The following is a 24277-nucleotide window of genomic DNA, read 5'->3' on the forward strand; positions in this document are numbered from 1 at the left end:
AAATGTACTGAAAATGAAAGCCTAATTTCTCGCAGGACTCCAAAGCTTATGAATATATGTGTCTGTGTGAATGTTGCAAATTTTCTGTTGACAGCTCGTATCAAATGAAGAGATCTATAAAGAGGAGCACAGACAGGGCTCCTGGCAGCTAGGGACCGGGAACATTGTGTAATTGTATTCTTCCACCGTCATCCACCTCCCCTTCTCCTCTGTGTCTCTCTCTGTTGTGTGTTTGTGTCGTGAGGTGTCTCATCCAGTGGTGGGAACAACCCCATTTCTCAGTCTGTCTCTCTGTACTCATCATGTACTTGTATGATGCAGCCAAGAAAGCAAATCTCAGACTGACAGCTCTTTTATTTTTTTACTCTGAATCTTAATCTATTGTGTACAGCAGAAAGAGAGTGGCTGCAGGCTTTTGTTCAGTCAAACATCTGCCACTGTCGTGTTGAAACAATTGCATTTGCCTGATGCTGAGTTATGAATTTAATCACTTCCAAGTGTCATAGTAAAAATGTTGCAGTAGTCACAACATTATTATATAGGCTACCTGCTCACTTCTCTGAAATGGACGCAGAAGCTTTGTAGAGGCTGTGGGTGGGTTGCATGCATAGGTAGTTGTGTGTCCATTGTCCATCCCCCAACAAATTTTGCGCAATTAGAATGGCGAGAGAGAGAGAGGGGCAGGCAGTCTGTTTAACTGCTTGCTGCTGCAGGCCTAATGGGGATGTGGAAGGTGTAATGGATGTCAGTGATCTATCATCAGCGATGCACAGAGAGGTGACAGATCAGTGCCACAGTAATTACCATAACACATAGGGTAGACATCACAGAGATCTAATTTGTGCTGTGTGTGAGAGAGAGGGAGAGAGAGAGGCGTTAATGGGGTCATTAACTTTGTCATTGTGCAGTTTTTATGACCTCTTCATAACTGCAGGCCTATAAAATGTAAAACCAATTAAAACGGATTAGAATGTATTTTCTCGCATATAAACGGCAGCTCTCAAGCAGTCATATGTTTGCCATTTGGCTCTTGGAATTACCTAATTTGAAAGACAGTATCTCATTCAAATGACTTAGTATCAAGTTTGAATGCTTTTTAATACGTCGTTCAAGCGAAATACTAAGTTGTTTTAACGAGATGCTATGTCGTTTAAACAAGATAATTGTTATTTTGTCTAATATGGCCTAATTTGTTATGCAGCTTGTCAGACCAAGCAAACATTCATTCACTGATTCCATCCATTGATATGATTGACAGTTCTTTGATAGCCTAAAGCAGGGCTGCTTTTGAATACAAGAGCATGTAAGTGGGCGAGTGGATCGAGGATCAGTGCTAATTGAGCAGATTTTTAAATGTGTATTGTGCTATTTTGGGGGGGAATTGGAGAAAGAAAACAAGTAGACTGCCAGTATGGTGCAATAAACCTTAGTGAACTATTTACAGAAAATATATACACAAGAATACATATAGGAGCAAATCAGCCTGAATATCAGGACGCACAAACTGCAAAGCGGTTCGACTACTAATTCATATGCACGTTGTATCTGAAACTGTTCTTTAGAGATTGCAACCCCTCTGTACACACAAAGTGTGTTTAGGGTTCCATCTATGTTCATTACACCTGCGCTTATTGACTCAGTTGTGGATACGTATAGTACTACAGACTAGTGCATAGACATATCCAAGTTAAAGGCAATAGAAAATGTCAGGAATAACTTTACCCGCTCTGAGAAACAAGCCCTTAAATCTCCCAAATGACACATCTGTAGTCATCCCCCCAGCGGACAAGGGAGGCGCTGTTACTGTACATGACTACGCTGTCTATAATACTGAAGTACTCAGGCAACTGATTGATCAGAAGTTCTATAAGAGACTCACTACAAAACCCACAAAACAGCTTTTGGCTGTAATCAAACAGACTGTCATCAAGGGCATGCACAATGGCGATATCACCAAAAGAAAACACAGATTATTGGTGTGTATAAACAGCTCTATGCCCTGATTGATAAATATGTCCCTGTGTATTGTGACACTTGTTTACCAAAGACACAATTAGACATTACTTAAACTTCTTCTTGCTCATAACTCCACACAACGTAATCTGTGCGCTCCTCAGAATGTTTTGTCCTGTAGGTGATTTTTGACTATAGCTTGAAGTATTTGAAATGGCCTAATCGGTCTGTGTCAGCCTGCACAGAATAGTAAGGTAGTACTAGTTTAATAGGGCTCCCGAGTGGCGCAGCGGTCTAAGGCACTGCATCTCAGTGCTAGAGGTGTCACTACAGAACCTGGTTCAATTCCAGGCTGTATCACAACTGGCCGTGATTGGGAGTGCCATAGGGAGATGCACAATTGGCCCAGCGTCTTCCGGGTTAGGGTTTGGACGGGGTAGACCGTCATTGTAAATAAGAATTTGTTCTTAACTGACTTGCCTAGTTAAATAAATATTATTTATTATAACTGCTACTACTGCATGAGGCTATAAAACTGCATGCCACAGCAAGTTGATCATGGCAATGGGAGGATTTATTTTATAACCCGTCTGCCAAATCCATCCATTACGCACGGTTCACCCTTATCAAATTAGGCATTTCTCATCGGCGCTATTGAAAATCAGATAGCTTCCTTACATTTCAGTAAACCATTAGCCAACACTTCAATGATTAAACAAAGTGTCATCAGAAAAGTTGACTCTCTTCACTTTGTCATCTTAAATATTTTTTTTTCCTGTTAATGTGAACTGTAGGCTATAAAAAGTTAGGCCTTCAATTAAAAGGTTTATCACAAACCTCTTTGTAGGCGATTCTGGTAGGCTAATAAAAGCATGTTGTTCACAGCATAAATCAGCCTATTATCTCTGAAGTTCATTCATTTATTGGTGATTGATACTTTAACTGTACATTTAGGCTACTGTTAGAGCTCACATAGGCTACTTTTCTGCAAGAGTGTGTGAGATAACTAGTCCTACCGGTGCGGACTAAGCAATTCCCCTATAATATCACGTTCCCAAACTACACAGGCGGCGTGTCCATAAGGCTAAGGTAAATTGAAATATTTGCCAAAATGACATAGCCTCATCCTGTCTATACAAAAATATGATCATGCTTTAGTAGTCTATTTTGAATGATTTGGTGTCACGTGTAAATTGGAGACAGGCACAGGAATGGCCAGGCTCTGAGGGGTGGCCAGTCCTCTTCTGGCTGTGCGGGATGGAGATTATAAGAGCACATGCCCATTTAAGGCCAGATTGTTCTTCAAGATGTTCAAACGTTTATAGATGACCAGCAGGGTCAAATAATAATCACAGTGGTTGTAGAGGGTGCAACAGGTCATTACCTCAGAAGTAAAATGAGGATTCAGAGGTTGAGACAGCAGGTGCGGTAGAGAGAGAGAGAGTCGAAAACAGCAGGTCTGAGACAAGGTAGCACGTCCGGTGAACAGGTCAGGGTTCCCTAGCTGCAGGTAGAACAGTTGAAACTGGAGCAGCAGAAAGACCAGGTGGACTGGGGACAGCAAGGAGTCCTGAGGCCAGGTAGTCCTGAGGCATGATCCTATGGCTCAGGTTCCTCCGGGAGGGAGAGAGAGTGAATTAGAAGGAGCATACTTAAATTTACACAGGACACCAGATAAGACAGGAGAATTACACCAGATATAACAAACTGACCCTAGCCCCAGCGCATAGACTATTGCAGCATAGATACTGGAGACTGAGACAGGGGTGGGTAGGGGGACACTGTGGCTCCGTCCAACAATACCTCCGGACAGGGCCAACCAGGCAGGATATAAAACCACCCACTTTGCCAAAGCACAGCCCCCACACCACTAGAGGGATATCAACACACCACCAACTTAATACCCTGAGACAAGGCTGAGAATTGCCCACGAAGATCCCCTCCACCGCACGAGCCCGAGAGGGTGCAAAACCAGACAGGAAGATCACGTCAGTGACTCAACCCACTCAAGTGACGCACCCCTTCAAGTAATGGCATGGAAGAGCACTAGTAAGCCAGTGACTCAGCCCCCGTAATAGGGTCAGAGGCAGAGAATCCCAGTGGAGAGACAAGGTAGCACGGCCAGGCAGAGACTGCAAGGGCAGTTCGTCGCTCCAGTGCCTTGCCGTTCATCTTCACACCCCTGGGCTAGACTACACTCAATCATAGCACCTACTGGAGAGATGTCTTCAGTAAAGACTAAAAGGTCGAGACCGAGTCTGCATCTCTCATATGGATAGGCAGATCATTCCATAAAATGGAGCTCTATAGGAGAAAGCCCTGCCTCCAGCTGTTTGCTGAGAAATTCTAGGGACAGTAAGGAGGCCTGCATTTTGTGACCGTAGCGTACGTGTAGGTATGTACGACAGGACCAAATCGGAGAGATAGGTAGCAGCAAGCCCATGTAATGCTTTGTAGGTTAGCAGTAAAACCTTGAAATCATCCCTAGCCTTAACAGGAAGCCAATGTAGAGAGGCTAGCACTAGAGTAATATGATAAAATGTTTTGGTTCTAGTCAGGGTTCTAGCAGCCATGTTTAGCACTAACTTAAGTTTATTTAGTGCTTTATCCACGTAGCTGGAGAGTAGAGTATTTCAGTAGTCTAATCTAAAAGTGACATGGATGAGCTTTTCTGCATAATTTTTGGACAAAAAGTTTCTGATTTTTGCTGTGTTACGAAGATGGAAAAAAAGCTGTCCTTGAAATATTCTTGATATGTTCGTCAACAGAGAGATCAGGGTCCAGAGTAATGCTGAGGTCCTTCACAGTTTTTTATTTGAGACGACTGTACAACCATCAAGATGAATCAGATCCAACAGCAGATCTCTTTGTTTCTTGGGACCTAGAACTAGCATCTCTGTTTTGTTCGAGTTTAAAAGTAAAACATTTGTCTCCATCCACTTCCTTATGTCTGAAACACATGCTTCCAAGGTAGGCAATTTTGGAGCTTCACCATGTTTCATCGAAATGTACAGCCGTGTGTTGTCCGCATAGCAGTGAAAGCTGACATTGTGTTTTCGAATGACATCACCAAGAGGTAGAATATATAGTGAAAACAATAGTGGGCCTTAAAATGGAACCTTGAGGAACGCCAAAACCTACAATTGATTTGTCAGAGGACAAACCATCCACAGAGACTAACTGATATCTTTCAGACAGATAAGATCTTAACCAGGCAAGACCTTGTCTGCGTAGACCAATTAGGGTTTCTAATCTCTCCAAAGAATGTGGTGATCGATGGTGTCAAAAGCATGGCGATAAAAGGCAATTTTTTTCTTGTGCAAAGAAAGAAGAAACATATCTGATAGAGGCTAGCCTATAGCTTAGGCCTACTCTACGCTATTTGTGCTCAGCCATGCATTGAATGGCAAGGTGAGAATTACTGGGGAGCCAGCGGGGCTCAGCTCCCCTGAATGAAACGTTAGCTCCCCTAATTGCAATGAAAGTCAAACTTGGGGGGATGGGGGGGGTCTCTAAATAATGCTAATTTAACCATTCTCCTATTTGTTTAAAATGTAATGGTAAATCTGTTTTATAGTGGTAAATTTGAAAATAAAACCTTCCAAATGAAACCAACCCCCACCTCTTTGTCATGGTTTAAACCATTTAATTCTACAGTATCTGGTGGGCGCTGTCCAAATACTGAATTTCGGCCTCAGCTGAGCTCCTTTACGCATAGATTTTCCTTCGTACTTCCTCATTTTAGCCATTTGTTTGCCATGCGTCCTTGATAAAATTAGCATTTTTCCCAATGCATTAAATTTATCAGTTGATTTGTCATTGCTTGCTTTTGTCAGTTAGCTGTTTAGAGCGCTGATTGTATTGCTTTTCAGGTGCGCGTGGGTACTTGTGTTCGCCGTGCCATCCGTTGGCAGAAATAGTAGACCATTTATTTAACTTTACTATTTTCTATCAATATTTGTTTTCATTCCTGGATTAGCTGATAATGGTGAACAATATCACTAGACAACTAGCCTACAACTAGACACCAATGTGCATCCAATCCATCCAACATGTAGGCTATACATTAATGACAGTAGGCCTATAAGGTGACTCTTTCAATTAGAAGAGTTTTTAGCATCCGGTTAGAAGCATTCGATTTGGCAAAGGCATAGGATTTGTGTGCCCATGAGAACTGTTTTCATGGCGAAACATACTTAAATGTTACCTAGGCATAGTTACACTAACATTGCATTTTCCGAGATCTCCAAGATTCATGATGCGTACAAGGTTTAAGTTCAATGTTTTAATTCAATTGTTAAATGCTTAATGATTATAAATAACACTGTCATAAATGTCATTAATGTAAGGAAAGAAAGGTAGTGTTTTATGTCACACGATTTCTGAAGACTCCAAGCTTTAACTCATGAATTATTTGACAACTCATGAACTAGGGTGTAAAACATGTTTTGATTCAACTCATATTAGAATGTCGGGACACCTGAAATGTAGGCTACCCGTTCTGCATGTATTCATGTGTGTAAAATTGCCTCGGCTGAGAGAGTAGGCTACCGGCAGTGGTGTTTTCTTAGTGGAGGGTTAACGCAAGTAAACACAGTTTACCCACCTTTTTCAGAAAAATGCATTGAATAGGGAGTGCTACGTTTTTGTACTGCGACGGCAATCAGAGTTTACCCACCATTTTTTTTACCACTGCATCACTGGCTACGGGTAGGGCTCTTTGAAGTTGATGGTAATACACATTGTAGCCTATTCTACTAAGTTGACCATGTGTGTTGGTGTGACCATCCCATTTTTTCCCGGGACAGCCCCATTTCAGGTGTCCCGAATTTTCATGCTACAAAAAAGGTACATTTGTTAATGTAGGCCTAATCAATGGCAATCGCTGAATGTCTATTTCCATTCATCAAATGATGTGAGTATACATGCAGTTTGGATGCTGGAATTATTTTGGAGTGGACAAACATGCCCAGGTAGCCTACTTTTTGAAGTGATTTGTTTGACAATGAGATGAAAATATCATGACTGGTTGTGTTCATGGCACAGTAAAAGGTAATTCATTTTGACCATTTAATTGACATCATTATTATTAGGCCCATAATTCTTTGAGGAATCCCATAAATGTCATGGTGTAATTCAGACTCTGTTGAATGGTCTTTTTTGTCAACGGTGATGGAGTTATATTATTAGCCTAAATTATGACTATCCAATCTACTCATCACATTACGAAGGTGTAATGCTGTTCATTGACTACAGCTCAGCGTTCAACGACATAGTTCCCACAATGCTCATCACTAAGCTAAGGACCCTGGGACTAAATACCTCCCTCTGCAACTGGATCCTGGACTTCCTGAAGGGCTACTCCCAGCTGGTGTGGGTAGGTAACAACACATCTGCCAAGCTGATCCTCAACACTGGGGCCCCTCAGGGGTGCGTGCTTAGTGCCCTCCTGTACTCCCTGTTCACCCACGACTGAGTGGCCAAGCACGACTCCAACACCATCATTAAGTTTTCTGACGACACAACAGTGTCACCGACAATGATGAGAGCCTGTAGGGAGGAGGTCAGAGACCTGGCAGTGTGGTGCCAGGACAACAACCTCTCCCTCAATGTGAGCAAGACCAAAGAGCTGATCGTGGACTACAGGAAAAGGAGGTCCGAACAGGCCCCCATTAACATTGACAGGGCTGTAGTGGAGCGGGTTGAGAGTAACAGTCGAGGACAGCTGTGTATTCCCTCCAGCAGGTGTGAAGTGTAGTCCTATGACTATGTAGCCTTGTGACACTGTCCTACTGCCAGTCCCTACTTAAATGTAATAGATTTTAAAGAAATAGCATCAACACACTGCGGGCTCAATGTATTTTAAAATGTTTGGCTTTTTGAATTCAATTCTCCTATTATGGCTATGTTCCCACTGATAGTATTTTATTTATCTAAGCTTTTACTTGGTGTATTTTTCTGTCTTTATAATAATATTTCATTTGTAGAGCACATTTCCCAGGCACATATGAAGCTTGTTGGGGCTTCTGTGTGCAAACATTTCACGTATGCAGCTTCTTTCATCATGTAATGACTGTTGAAGGGAGTAGACCAAGGCGCAGCGTGGTTAGTGCTCATCTTGTATTTATTAAACTGAGAACACTATAAACAAAGAAACAAAAACGACTGCCCACAGTTCTGTCAGGTTAGACAACTAAACAGAAATTAACCACCCACAAACACAATGGAAAAAAAACCCTACTTAAATATGGTCTCTAATCAGAGGCAACGAGATTCAGCTGCCTCCAATTAGAGACCAACCCCAAACAAATCCAACATAGAAATAGATACCCTAGAATAAACATGGAAATAGATGAACCTAGAACATAACCCCAAAACACACAGAAAAACACCCCCTGCCACGCCCTGACCAAACTACAATAACAAATAACCCCTTTTACTGGTCAGGACGTGACACATCACTTTTATTTATGAAAAGAAGCTGATATGGCCTTTATTATTTCTGATTTATTTGTGATATTTTAGCTTAAATGTAATTATATTATGGTGTTCCAAGAAAAACTAAAATACATTTTACAGTAGCCTATGTATTGCCTGCCTAAAACATCCGTTAATACAAGTCCTTGAAAATCCAAACTACGTATCCTAATGTTAGAAAGTAGAATATAAGATAGATATAATAATTACAACTGAATAGGCCTATGAAATATTCTAGGCAGAGCATGCCCAAAAGCTTGTGGCTGAGCAGTACCAGTATCTCATTTGAACGACTTAGTAAAAACATTTAAGTCTTCAAACGCGATACTAAATCGTTCAAACGAAATACTATGTAATTTGAATGAGATAAATCCAAGAGTGAATTTTAGAAGATTGTTTTGCCTTGGGCTTCAGGGCTTCCGTAGCCATATCATGCTGTCAGACTACTGTTTTTCCCCTTGAGTATTCCTAATGAAATGATATGTCATAATATGTTTTTATGTTTATGCATTGTGTAATGTTGAGATGAGTAGATCAATATTACACAGAGTAAACAATATTACTCTACCTGTGTCTGGCAGACTCTATTTGCTCTAGCACACAGGATGGGTGGGAGGTGGTGGCGACGGGGATATCAATACCGGTGACAGTTCTTCCACCAATTGTTTGGTTGTTACTTTCCCCCAGAGCATGATTGCTTGTCAAGGTGACAAAAACCAATGTGATGGTATCTTGATGAGTCAGGGCACATTTTGTTATGCATGGAACTCTTTTTCCTTCATAGCAATTGTGGTGGCTTGTTGCTGAATGTAATGGGTAAAACAAGGACCAATTCATTTCTGTGAAGGTTGAGATAAAGATGTGAATGGAAGGGAAATACTTGTGTTCTTATTGACTCGAAGCGACAGGCCTTTCCCTCAAATCTCAACCCGCTGAACAAAACCCATTTACCATTTCTCAATATCGTATTGAGTAGAAATAGACCAATGGAATTGTGAACCATATACTATACTCAGTTTGTGTGATGAAGTCATGAGTTTGAATCTCATTTATGCCTAAATAAAGAATTTGGACAGTCCAGAATACATGAAGTTGAACAGTCTGTTCTATAAACAACAGGTTTTGAAGAATAATACAAGATAATGGTGCTCTGCAAGGCATCTCTCTGGGTAATTTTGGTCTGAGTTGGTCTGGCTCTGCTGGGTTGCTAATGAGTAATAGCTTGTTCATAGGGGAACCAGTTATAGTGGTTGTATATTCTGTAGGACACTTGTGACTGTGTGAAGTGTCCATTCATGTAAATGTTTGGATTATTTTTCTAAATCGACATTATGTTTAAATGTTTAACACTGTAAACACATTTAACTTCTCTGGGAAAGGGGGGCAGTATTGAGTAACTTGGATGAATGAGGTGCCCAGAGTAAACTGGAATATGCATATAATTAATAGATTTGGATAGAAAACACTCTGAAGATTCTAAAACTGTTTGAATGATGTCTGTGAGTATAACAGAACTCATTTGGCAAGCAAAAACCTGAGAACAAATCCAACCAGGAAGTGGGAAATCTGAGGTTTGTAGTTTTTCAAGTGATTGCCTAGTGTCTGTGGGGTCATATTGCACTTCCTAAGGCTTCCACTAGATGTCAGCTGTCTTTAGAACGTTGTTTCAGGCTTCTACTGTGAATGGGAAGAGAATGAGAGCTGTTGGAATCAGGTGTCTGGCAGTAGGCCATCTTCTCAGTCACGCGCGTGGGCGTGAGCACGAGCTCCCTTCTCTTTCCTTTATGAAGACAAAGGAATTGTCCGGTTGGAATATTATTTAAGATTTATGATAAAAAGCATCCTAAAGATTGATTCTATACATCGTTTGACATGTTTCTACGAACTGTAATGTAACTATTTTGACTTTTCGTCTGGCCTAAACGCGCGCTCTTGGGAATTTGGAATGCTGGACTAAACATGTGAACTAAAAGGAGGTATTTGGACATAAATATGGACTTTATCGAAACAAAACAAACATTTATTGTGGAACTGGGATTCCTGGGAGTGCATTCCGATGAAGATCATCAAAGGTAAGGGAATATTTATAATGCTATTTATGACTTTTGTTGACTCCACAACATGGCGGGTATCTGTATGGCTTGTTTTGGTGACTGAGCGCTGTACTCAGATTATTGCAAAGTGTGCTTTCACCGTAAAGCTTTTTTGAAATCTGACACAGCGGTTGCATTAAGGAGTAGTTTATCTTTAATTCTATGCATAACAGTTGTATATTTTATCAACGTTTATGATGAGTATTTCTGTAAATTGATGTGCTCATTCACCGGGAGTTTTGGAGGCAAAACATTTATGAACATTACACGCCAATGTAAAGTGGGGTTTTTGGATATAAATATGAACTTTATCGAGCAGAACATACATGTATTGTGTAACATGAAGTCCTATGAGTGCCATCTGATGAAGATCATCAAAGGTTAGTGATTCATTTAGCTGTATTTCTGGTTTTTGTGACGCCTCTCCTTGCTTGGAAAATGGCTGTGAGGTTTTTCTTGTTTAGGTGCTGTCCTAACATAATCTAATGGTATGCTTTTGCCGTAAAGCCTTTTTGAAATCGGACACTGTGGTTGGATTAACGAGAAGTGTATCTTTAAAATGGTGTATAATACTTGTATGTGTGAGAAATTTGAATTATGAGATTTTTGTTGTTTTGAATTTGGCGCTCTGCTATATCACTAGCTGTTGGCGGGGTGTCCCACATTTCACCGGCTGTTGGCGCTAGCGTCCCACATTTCCCAGAGAGGTTCAAGTCATTCTAAACATGGTACTTGTCTGGTGTGACAGTGTCTCTCCATTCAAACACAATGGACGTTTAGAGCGCCGACAGAGATGGTCGCCTCGCTTCAGGTCCTTAGGAAACTATGCAGTTATTTTATGTATTATTTCTTAGATTGTTAGCCCAGAAAATATCAAGTGTTATTACATACAGCTGGGAAAAACTATTGGATATAAAAGCGATGTCAACTTACCAACATTACAACCAGGAATACGTCTTTCCCGAAGCGGATCCTTTGTTCGGACATCAACCCTGGACATGGGATCTTATCCCAGAGGCCGACCCAAAACAACGCAGTCGCCGCAGGAGAGGCAGACGGAGCGGTGTCAAAAGCAGGACGATAAATGAGGGAACGAGTTTATTAGCAAGTGCATCGCAGATGTTGTACCCACTGTTACTATTAAAACCTTTCCTAACCAAAAACCGTGGATTGACGACAGCATTCGTGCAAAACTGAAAGTGCTATCCACCGCTTTTAATCATGGCAAACTGGAAACATGACCGAATACAAACAGTGCAGCTATTCCCTATCAGCTTTCACACTGCACACTGCCCTATCCCATCTGGACAAGAGGAATACCTATGGAAGAATGCTGTTCATTGACTAAAGCTCACCATTTAACACCATAGTACCCTCCAAACTCATCATTAAGCTCGAGGTCCTGGGTCTCGACCCCGCCCTGTGCAACTGGGTCCTGGACTTTCTGAAGTGTCGCCCCCAGGTGGTGAAGGTAGGAAACAATATCTCCACCCCGCTGATCCTCAACACTGAGGCCCCACAAGGGTGCATTCTCAGCCCTCTCCTGTACTCCCTATTCACCCATGACTGCGTGGCCATGCACGCTTCCAACTCAATCATCAAGTTTGCAGACGACACTACAGTGGTAGGCTTGATTACCAACAACGACGAGACGGGGAAGAGGTGCGGGCCCTCGGCGTGTGGTGTCTGGAAAATAACCTCTCACTCAACGTCAACAAAACAAAGGAGATGACCGTGGACTTCAGGAAACAGCAGAGGGAGCACCCCCCTATCCACATTGACGGGACAGTAGTGGAGAAGGTGGAAAGTTTTAAGTTCCTCAGTGTACACGTCACGGACAAACTGAAATGGTCCACCCACACAGACAGCGTGGTGAAGAAGGCACAGTAGCGCCTCTTAAACCTCAGGAGGCTGAAGAAATTTGGCTCGTCACCTAAAACACTCACAAACTTTTACAGATGCACAATCAAGAGCTTCCTGTCGGGCTGTATCACCGCCTGGTATGGCAACTGCACCGCCCACAACCGCAAGGCTCTCCAGAGGGTAGTGTGGTCTGCACAACGCATCACCGGGGGAAACTACCTGCCCTCCAGGACATCTACAGCACCCGATGTCACAGGAAGGCCAAAAAGATCATCAAGGACAACACCCACCCCAGCCACTGCCTGTTCACCCCGCTATCATCCAGAAGGCGAGGTCAGTACAGGTGCATCAAAGCTGGGACCGAGAGACTGAAAAACAGCTTCTATCTCAAGGCCATCAGACTGTTAAACAGCTATCACTAACATAGAGAGGCTGCTGCCAACATACAGACTCAAATCCCTGGCTATTTCAATAAATGGACTTAATAAAGGTATCACTAGTCACTTTAAATAACGACACTTTAATAATGTTTACATATCCTACATTACTCATCTCATATGTATATACTGTATTCTATACCATCTACTGCATCTTGCCTATGCCGCACAGCCATCGCTCATCCATTTATTTATATGTACATATTCTTATTTATCCCTTTACATTTGTGTGTATAAGGTAGTTGTTGTGAATTTGTTAGATTACTTGTTAGATATTACTGCATTGTTGGAACTAGAAGCACAAGCATTTCGCTACACTCGCATTAACATCCTGCTAACCATGTGTATGTGACCAATCAAATTTGATTTGATTTGATTGAAGCGTGTCTCCCTTTGCACCAGTGGATATCCTGTACTGTACATTTAAGCCCTGTGTACTGTACATGCTTTCTGCGCTTTTTAAATTCACTGGCTTGTTTGTGTGCTTTATGTAACTGTTAAAGAGCGCTGAGAGAGAGAGAAATAGAGAGAAAAAGAGAGAGGTAAAAAGGCATGATTTCATGTGCATCCCACACATTGCAGTCCTGATGAATAATAGATGTTGGCCTACTAATAGTAAGAGTTTTAGGGATCAATTTTTTATTTTGAAGCAAGCCAGAGATACTCTCCCTCTTACTCTTATTCAATGTCTCTGACTGGCTGTATAAAATATAAGGATGTAAAAATGAATTCTAAGTCAGAAGTGGTGTTCCCATCTGTCTGTTTGGAAGTAAAGCAGTTCTTAATGGGATATAGTGTGGAATATTTCCAATACTGTGCATTTGGATAGTATTCAGACCACTTCCCTTTTCCACATTTTGTTACGTTACAGCCTTATTCTAAAATGTATTAAATGAAATGTTTTCCTCATTAATCTACACAATACACCATAATGACAAAGCTAAAATAGGTTTTTCAAAATGTTAGCAAATGTATATAAAAAAACGGATACCTTATTAACATAAGTATTCAACCCCTTTGCTATGAGACTCGAAATTGAGCTCAGGTGCATCTTGTTTCCATTGATCATCCTTGAGATGTTTCTACAATTAGACTGGAGTCCACCTGTGGTAAATTCAATCGATTGGATATGTTTTGGAAAGGCACACACCTGTCAATATAAGGTCCCACAGTTGACAGTGCATGTCAGAGCAAAAACCAAGCCATGAGGTCGAAGGAATTGTCCGTAGAGCTATGAGACAGGATTGTGTCGAGGCAGAGATCTGGGGAAGGGTACCAAAAAAGTGTGCTGTATTGAAGGTCCCAAAGAACACAGTGGCCTCCATCATTCTTAAATGGAGGAAGTTTGGAACCACCAAGACTCTTCCTAGAGCTGGCCGCCCAGACAAACTGAGTAATCGGGGGAGAAGGGCCTTGGTCAAGAAGGTTACCAAGAACCCGATGGTCACTCTGACAGAGCTTCAGAGTTCCTCTGTGGAGATGAGACAATCAATCAGGCCTTTATGGTAGAGTGGCCAGATGGAAGCCACTCCTTAGTAAAAGGCACATGACAGCCCACTTGGAGTTTGCCAAAAGGCACCTAAAGGACTCTCAGATGAGGAGAAACAAGATTTTCTGGTCTGATGAAACCAAGATTGGACTCTTTGGCCTGAATGCCAAGCATCACATCTGGAGGAAACCTTCCACCATATTTACGGTGAAGCATGATGGTGGCAGCATCATGCTGTGGGGATGTTTTTCAGCGTCAGGGAATGGGAAACTAGTCAGGATCGAGGGAAAGATTAACGAAGCAAAGTACAGAGAGATCCTTGATGAAAACCTTCTCCATAGCACTCAAGACCTCAGACTGGGTCAAAGGTTCAACTTCCAACAGGACAACAACCCTAAGCACACAGCCAGGACAACTCAGGAGTGGCTTCGGGACTCTGAATGTCCTTGTGGGACCTAGACAGAGCCAGAACATGAACCCGATCGAACATCTCTGGAGAGACCTGAAAATAGCTGTACAGGAACGCTCCCCATCCAACCTGACAGCTTGAGAGGATCTGCAGAGAAGAATGGGAGAAATTGTCCAAATACAGGTGTGCCAAGCTTGAAGCGTTATACCCAAGAAGACTCAAGGCTGTAATCGCTGCCAAAGGTGCCTCAACAAAGTACTGAGTAAAAGGTCTGAATATTTACGTAAATGTAATATACAGGTCCAAATACAGTACCAGTCGAAAGTTTGGACACACCTACTCATTCTAGGGGTTTTATTTATTTTTTACTATTTTCTACATTGCAGAATAATAGTGCAGACATAAAAACTATGAAATAACACATATGGAATCATGTAGTAACCAAAAAACTGTTAAACAAATTTTATATTTGAGATTTTTCAAATAGCGACCCTTTGCCTTGATGACAGCTTTGCACACTCTTGGCATTCTCTCAACCAGCTTCATGAGGTAGTCACCTGGAATGCATTTAAATTAACAGGTGTGTCTTATTAAAAGTTAACCTCTTGCATCTAGATGTTCCGCTAGCGGAACACCGCTCCAATATCCAATGATAGGGCGTGGCGCGTTTTACAAATTCCTCAAAAATCCCAAAACTTCCATTTTTCAAACATATGACTATTTTACACCATTTTAAAGACAAGACTCTCCTTTATCTAACCACATTGTCCGATTTCAAAAAGGCTTTACAACGAAAGCAAAACATTAGATTATGTCAGGAGAGTACCCAGCCAGAAATAATCACACACCTATTTTTCAAGCTAGCATATAATGTCACAAAAACCAAAACCACAGCTAAATGCAGCACTAACCTTTGATGATCTTCATCAGATGACACTCCTAGGACATTATGTTATACAATACATGCATGTTTTGTTCAATCAAGTTCATATTTATATCAAAAACCAGATTTTTACATTAGCATGTGACGTTCAGAACTAGCATACCCACCGAAACTTCCGGTGAATTTACTAAATTACTCACGATAAACGTTCACAAAAAACACAACAATTATTTTAAGAATTATAGATACAGAACTCCTTTATGCAATCGCTATGTCCGATTTTAAAATAGCTTTTCAGTGAAAGCACATTTTGCAATATTCTGAGTAGATAGCCCGGCCATCTTGGCTAGCTATTTTGACACCCACCAAGTTTGGCACTCACCAAACTCAGATTTACTATAAGAAAAATTGGATTACCTTTGCTGTTCTTCGTCAGAATGCACTCCCAGGACTTCTACTTCAACAACAAATGTTGGTTTGGTTCCAAATAATCCATAGTTATATCCAAATAGCTGCGTTTGTTCTTGCGTTCAAGATACTATCCGGAGGGTGACGCGCCGGCGCGTATCGTGACAAAAAAATTCAAAATATTCCATTACCGTACTTCGAAGCATGTCAAATGCTGTTTCAAATCATTTTTTATGCGATTTTTCTCGTAAAATAGCGATAATATCCAGACCGGGCGACGTTGTTTTTGTTCAAAGACTGAAAATGTAAAATGGACTCTTCACGTACATGCACGCACCCGTCTCATTGTTCTCAGATCGACCACTATCCAAATGCGTTACTGTTTTTCATCCAGGGACTGCAGAGTCATCATTCAACGTTCTGGTGCCTTCTGAGAGCCTATGGGAGTCTTAGAAAATGTCACGTTACAGCAGAGATCCTCTGTTTTCGATAAAGAGGGTATAGAAGGCCAAGAAATGGTCAGAGAGGGCACTTCCTGTTTAGAATCTTCTCAGGTTTTGGCCTGCCATATGAGTTCTGTTATACTCACAGACACCATTCAAACAGTTTTAGAAACTTTAATTATATGCATATTCTAGTTTCTGGGCAGGAGTAATAACCAGATTAAATCAGGTACGTTTTTTATCCGGCCGTGAAAATACTGCCCCCTATCCTAAACAGGTTAATTTGTGGAATTTCTTTCCTTCTTAATGGCAATCAGTTGTGATGTGACAAGGTAGGGGTTGTATACAGAAGGTAGCCCTATTTGTTAAAAGACCAAGTCCATATTAGGGCAAGAACAGCTCAAATAAGCAAAGAGAAATGATAGTCCATCATTACTTTAAGACATGACAGGTCAGTCAATGCGGAACGTTTTGAGAACTTTGAAAGTTTCTTCAAGTGCAGTCGCAAAAACCATCAAGCGCTATGATGAAACTAGCTTTCATGAGGACCGCCACAGGAAAGGAAGACCCAGAGTTACCTCTGCTGCAGAGGATAAGTTCATTAGAGTGACCAGCCTCAGAAATCAGCAATTAACTGCACCTCAGATTGCAGCCCAAATAAATGCTTCACTGGGTTCAAGTAACAGACACATCTCAACATCAACTGTTCAGAGGAGACTGCAAGAATCAGGCCTTCATGGTCAAATTGCTGCAAAGAAATCAGTACTAAAGAACACCAATAAGAAGAAAAGACTTGCTTGGGCCAAGGAACACGAGCAACGGACATAAGGATGGTGAAAATTTGAGATTTTTGGTTCCAACCACTGTGTCTTTGTGAGACACAGAGTAGGTGAACGGATGATCTCCGCATGTGTGGTTCCCACCATGAAGCATGGAGGAGGATGTGTGATGGTGTGGGGGTGCTTTGCTGGTAACACTGTCAGTGATTTATTTTGAATTCAAGGCATACTTAACCAGCATGGCAACCACATCCTTCTGCAGCGATAAGCCATCCCATCTGGTTTGCGTTTAGTGAATTTATCATTTGTCTTTTAGCAGGACAAGGACCCAAAACACACCTCCAGGCTGTTTAAGGGCTATTTGACCAAGAAGGAGGGTGATGGAGTGCTGCATCAGATGACCTGCCCTCCACAATCACCCGAACTCAACCCAATTGAGATGGTTTGGGATGAGTTGCGCCAAAAAATGCTCAGCATATGTGGGAACTCCTTCAAGACTGTTGGAAAACATTCCAGCTGACTACCTCATGAAGCTGGTTGAGAGAATGCCAAAAGTGTGCAAAGCTGTAATCAAGACAAAGTGTGGGTACTTTTAAGAATCTTAAATATAAAATATATTTTGATTTGTTTAATACTTTTTTGGTCACTACATGATTCTATATGTTTTTTTCATAGTTTTGATGTCTTCACTATTATTCAACAATGTAGAAAATAGTAAAAATAAAGAAGAACCCTTGAATGAGTAGGTGTGTCCAAACTTTTGACAGGTACTGTACTTTTGACAAGGTACATTTGGAAAGGAGACTAAGGTCTCAATATGTCTTCCCTATAAAAATACCGGTTAAATCAAATTTAAAAAATCATCAAGTTTGCTGTTTACACAACGGTGGTAGGCCTGATCACCGGCGGCGATGAGACAGCCTACAGGGAGGAGGTCAGACACTTAGCAGTGTGGTGCCAGGACAACAACCTCTCCCTCAACGTCAGTAAAAACAAGGAGCTAATCGTGGACTATAGGAGAAAGAGGAAAGAGCACGCCTCCATCCACACTGACGTGACTGTTGTGGAGCGGGTCGAGAGCTGCAAATTACTTGAAGCTCTCGAGGACTTAATATCGTCCACACACACCCGCACAGTCATGAAGAGGGCATGGCAGCGCCTCTTACCTGTCAGGAGGTTGAACAGATTCAGCATGGGCCCTCAGATCCTCAAAACGCTCTATAGCTGCAGCATTGAGAGCATCTTGACTGGCTGCATCACTGCCTGGTATGGCAAATGCACCGCCCTTGACCACAAAGCGCTAGAGGGTGGTGCAGACATCATTGGGGCTGAGTTCCCTGCTGTCTAGGATCACTATATCATGCGATATCAGAGGAAGGCCTGAAAAATTGCCAAAGACTCCAGCCACCCAAGCCATAGACTGTTCACTCTGCTACCGTCTGGCAAACGGTACTGGAGCATCGGCTCTCTGACCAACAGGCTCCGAGACAACTACCCCCAAGTCATAAGACTGCTAAATAGCTAGACAGCTAAATAGTAAATTAATGGTACCCTAACTATCTGCACTGACTCTATCCTTTTCTGACCCTACGCACACTTACTAGATTGTACAGTATATACACACCATATACTCACTCACTCACTCACTCAATCACTCACACACACTACATTGACACTCACACACAATACCCACACACATTCTCATACAGTACATACGCACACACACACGCATACCGACACAACACAAACACACACACACACACACACTCACTATTTTACACATCATTTGCTGCTTCTACTCTGTTCTTTATTTTACTCGTATTATTATCTATCCTGATGCGTAGTCACTTTACCCTGCTTTCATGTACAAACTGTATGTACTTCAAATACCTTGTACCCCTGAACATTGATCTGGTACTGGTACTGCCTGTACATAGCTCCACATTGATCTGGTACTGGTACTGCCTGTATATAGCTCCACATTGATCTGGTACTGACTGTATATAGCTCCACATTGATCTGGTACTGGTCCTGCCTGTATATAGCTCCACATTGATCTGGTACTGGTACTGCCTGTATATAGCTCCACATTGATCTGGTACTGCCTGTATATAGCTCCACATTGATCTGGTACTGGTACTGCCTGTATATAGCTCCACATTGATCTGGTACTGCCTGTATATAGCTCCACATTGATCTGGTATGGGTACTGCCTGTATATAGCTCCACATTGATCTGGTACTACCTGTATATAGCTCCACATTGATCTGGTACTGGTACTGCCTGTATATAGCTCCACATTGATCTGGCACTGCCTGTATATAGCTCCACATTGATCTGGTACTGCCTGTATATAGCTCCACATTGATCTGGTACTGGTACTCCCTGTATATAGCTCCACATTGATCTGGTACTGGTACTGCCTGTATATAGCTCCACATTGATCTGGTACTGCCTGTATATAGCTCCACATTGATCTGGTACTGCCTGTATAAAGCTCCACATTGATCTGGTACTGGTACTGCCTGTATATAGCTCCACATTGATCTGGTACTGCCTGTATATAGCTCTACATTGATCTGGTACTGCCTGTATATAGCTCCACATTGATCTGGTACTGCTTGTATATAGCTCCACATTGATCTGGTACTGCCTGTATATAGCTCCACATTGATCTGGTACTGCCTGTATATAGCTCCACATTGATCTGGTACTGCCTGTATATAGCTCCACATTGATCTGGTACTGCCTGTATATAGCTCCACATTGATCTGGTACTGGTACTGGTACTGCCTGTATATAGCTCTATATTGATCTGGTACTGCCTGTATATAGCTCCACATTGATCTGGTACTGCCTGTATATAGCTCCACATTGATCTGGTACTGCCTGTATATAGCTCCACATTGATCTGGTACTGCCTGTATATAGCTCCACATTGATCTGGTATTGGTACTCCCTGTATATAGCTCCAGATCTGGTACGGGTACTCCCTGTACATAGCTCCACATTGATCTGGTACTGGTACTGCCTGTATATAGCTCCACATTGATCTGGTACTGGTACTGCCTGTATATAGCTCCACATTGATCTGGTACTGCCTGTATATAGCTCCACATTGATCTGGCACTGCCTGTATATAGCTCCACATTGATCTGGTACTGCCTGTATATAGCTCCACATTGATCTGGTACTGGTACTCCCTGTATATAGCTCTACATTGATCTGGTACTGGTACTGCCTGTATATAGCTCCACATTGATCTGGTACTGGTACTGCCTGTATATAGCTCCACATTGATCTGGTACTGCCTGTATATAGCTCCACATTGATCTGGTACTGCCTGTATATAGCTCCACATTGATCTGGTACTGGTACTCCCTGTATATAGCTCTACATTGATCTGGTACTGGTACTGCCTGTATATAGCTCCACATTGATCTGGTACTGGTACTGCCTGTATATAGCTCCACATTGATCTGGTACTGCCTGTATATAGCTCCACATTGATCTGGTATTGGTACTCCCTGTATATAGCTCCACATTGATCTGGTATGGGTACTCCCTGTACATAGCTCCACATTGATCTGGTACTGGTACTGCCTGTATATAGCTCCACATTGATCTGGTACTGGTACTGCCTGTATATAGCTCCACATTGATCTGGTACTGGTACTGCCTGTATATAGCTCCACATTGATCTGGTATGGGTACTGGTACTGACTGTATATAGCTCAACATTGATCTGGTACTGGTACTGCCTGTATATAGCTCCACATTGATCTGGTACTGGTACTGCCTGTATATAGCTCCACATTGATCTGGTACTGGTACTGCCTGTATATAGCTCCACATTGATCTGGTACTGCCTGTATATAGCTCCACATTGATCTGGTACTGGTACTGCCTGTATATAGCTCCACATTGATCTGGTACTGGTACTCCCTGTATATAGCTCCACATTGATCTGGTACTGGCACTGCCTGTATATAGCTCCACATTGATCTGGTACTGCCTGTATATAGCTCCACATTGATCTGGTACTGCCTGTATATAGCTCCACATTGATCTGGTACTGCCTGTATATAGCTCCATTCTTGTTAATTTATTTTATTCCTCTTGTGTTACTACTATTACTTACAAACTCGTAACAAGCATTTCATGGTAAATAAAGTTTACACCAGTTTTATTCAACGCATGTGACAAATAATATTTGATTTGATTTAGATTTCAATTGATTTAATTGTGACGAATGTACCAATGTAACATTCCCTTTTATTTGGTTTAATTGCCAATTGGGTAATTGTATGTTCCTGGGAGGGGCTAAGTGCTTATATGTACCTGGTTCAGCTCTTGTTAGACAGATTTTATTTGGTTTTGATTTGGTTGGTGTTGTTATTCAAATGGCTTGTCTCGTAGTCTCAATAAATGGACAAAGATTTGTAGTTGAACAAGTCTTTGCATGTCTAGATTTTTTTTACTTGACTTGCTCTTAGAATGCACAATTTGGACTTGACTTGAGACTCGACCCGTTTTACTTGGGACTCAACTTTTGACTCAGACCTTGTGACTTGAGACTTGCTTGTGACTCTAAAATAGTGACTTGGTCCCACCTCTGGAAATTTAAGTGTGAAATCATGTGAGAACCTGTTTTTGGAACACTTCACACATGATCATATTTTCACGTGTAGTCTCATGTCATGTTGCTTAAGATGTTCACACATATCACATTAACTTCACATAAGATCACATGAAAACATGTCTTTTTGGAACACTTATTAACGTGTTAAAATTCTTGTTTTTTCGTAAGGGTAATGCACTACTGAAAACGTTCTACGGCTTTATCAGTGCAGTAAAAAGAGTCATCCATCTGCACTGACTGGCCAGCCCAGCTGTATTCGGTCATTTCACTACCCTCTTAGGGCACTTCAGGAAGCTCTGGCTGAAGAGAGACACACAGACTTAACATGTCTCTCTCCTAGCTCCTCTCCAGTGTAAGTGCACAATATGTCTGAGAAACTCACCGCGGGCGAAAATGACTCTCTGGAGCGCGACACATTCAAAGACCCAGGAACATTATGTTCCCCTCAATGATTCATTAAAGTCCCAGTCATATTAAGGACAGAGTTATAGCTGGAATGCGTCCCAATTTGACCAGCGCCCAAAAGTAGTGCACTATATAGAGAATAGGGTTCCATTTGAGATGCAGCAGGGCTCTCCTCTTCATGTTCAGGTTACACATTCTAAGCACCTGGGTCTCTGTGCACCTTACTGCAATGCCCAGGTCCTATTCTCCCTGGGCAGCCTCAGGGTGATGTAGAAGAGACAGGACACACTGACAGTCAGACAACTTCTGCATAAAGTAGGCGCAGGCTGTTGTTACTGTGGGTAATATTACCTTACTCTAAGCCTACACTTTATCCCTATCATCATACCAGTGTTATAAACCCCCTAAGGACTGAGAGTGGTAGCTTTAAAGACGTTCTGGTAGCTTTAAAGCCATCCAGACTTGTGTTAAATGGAATTCAGAATTCCCCTAAAATCACTTCACAATCACACAGAAGGGGACAGGAAGGGTTGGTGACCATGGTTGGGGTAGAGGACAGGTACAGAGAGAAGCTCTTTATCAATCAGAGGACCAGAGGTTAGTAGGCAGTGCATAGGAATGATGGTTCATTAACTAAAGCAAAACATCAACTCTGGATTGCCTTGGTCTCCTCCTGAGAGGAGCTATCCTTTATCTCCGTGCTTCTACACCTGCAATGCTTGCTGTTTGGGGTTTTAGGCTGGGTTCCTGTACAGCACTTTGTGACATCAGCTGATGTAAGAAGGGCTGTATAAATACATTTGATTGATTCATTCATTCATTCATTCATCTACACAGCTGTGGACATTGGAAGTTGAACTACTTATGGACAGGGAATGTTCACTGAAAATGTTTTAAGTGCTCTGACTTTCCCCTTCTCTTAGTGCAGGAGTTTATTTCCAGTGATACAGTAAATGGTTTCCAAGTTGCTGAAAGGTTGGCAAAATTCACTTGACAGTCTAAGTTTGTGTTTTGCCAACATCCACCAAATGTTTGTATTTCAACAATGCGTGTCATCTCCATCAATTAGTAAAGGATACCATATTGGATAGATGGGGTTGATTGTGCACAGAAGGGTTTGATTGTGAATTAATGTTTACCTATGAAGCTTATCTGCCACCAAATTGAAAACAGCACAGGACGTTTTCCTTGAAGACACTGAGTAGAAATGAACAATGTTGGCTATGATAAGAAGTTTTATTCCAAAAACCTTTCTTCTACTCTAATATTTTGTGTATGAGTGAATCAGATGTTCTTTGCTTCGTTGCTCCTCCATTTCTTCTTTCTCCAATCTCTCCTCAAGTCTCTTTCACAAATCTCAGCTTGGATTTTTTATGAGAAAAAATATTTTCCTGTTTACATTTTTATTTCGTAGGCATTCATCCTCCCTTGGCAAAGTACCAACACAGATAAAATGCAAGAAGCGTTGCACTCAACGATGTAATAGTTTTGATCAATTCTGGTGCCTCTATATGCGGTGCGCATACTGAAGCCTTTGAATATGCAATACGCTTTGAAGAAATCAAAAGGTCTGGGTCAGAGGAAGAGGATGGATGAGATTTGATATTTGTTGCCAGACACAGATTTAACACACTCCTTATTCACCGATTTCTGAGTCTTACACTACAGTGTAAGTTAGCTGCCAGCAGGGTCTGTTCTTATATAAAAGAGCAATCCATGTTGAGACATTTTCTGTTAGTCTTAATAGTGAGAGGTGAAGAAGGAAGACCTTGTGTCTCTCTCATGGCCATGCCTTCCACAGACAGATGTTCTATGTGTTCTTACAGATGTGTTCTTTCAAACTTGTAGTGAATTCAAGGTTGTCACGCCCTGACCTTAGAGAGCCGTTTTATTTCTCAGTTTGGTTAGGTCAGGGTGTGATGTGGGGTGGGCATTCAATGTTTTTTTTAGAATAAAATCATGAACACTTACCACGCTGCGCTTTGGTCCACTCCTT

General features: G+C 41.7%; 1 protein-coding gene across 1 annotated transcript in view; it reads left to right on the forward strand.

Annotated features, from left to right (window-relative positions):
• LOC115160877 (receptor activity-modifying protein 1) overlaps positions 1-24277 on the forward strand; it is a 69932-nt gene that overhangs the window by 17069 nt on the left and 28586 nt on the right. The gene's annotated exons all lie outside the window — the stretch shown is intronic.

Source organism: Salmo trutta, chromosome 24 (genome assembly GCF_901001165.1).
Source record: "Salmo trutta chromosome 24, fSalTru1.1, whole genome shotgun sequence".
In the NCBI taxonomy this organism is placed as follows: Eukaryota; Metazoa; Chordata; class Actinopteri; order Salmoniformes; family Salmonidae; genus Salmo; species Salmo trutta.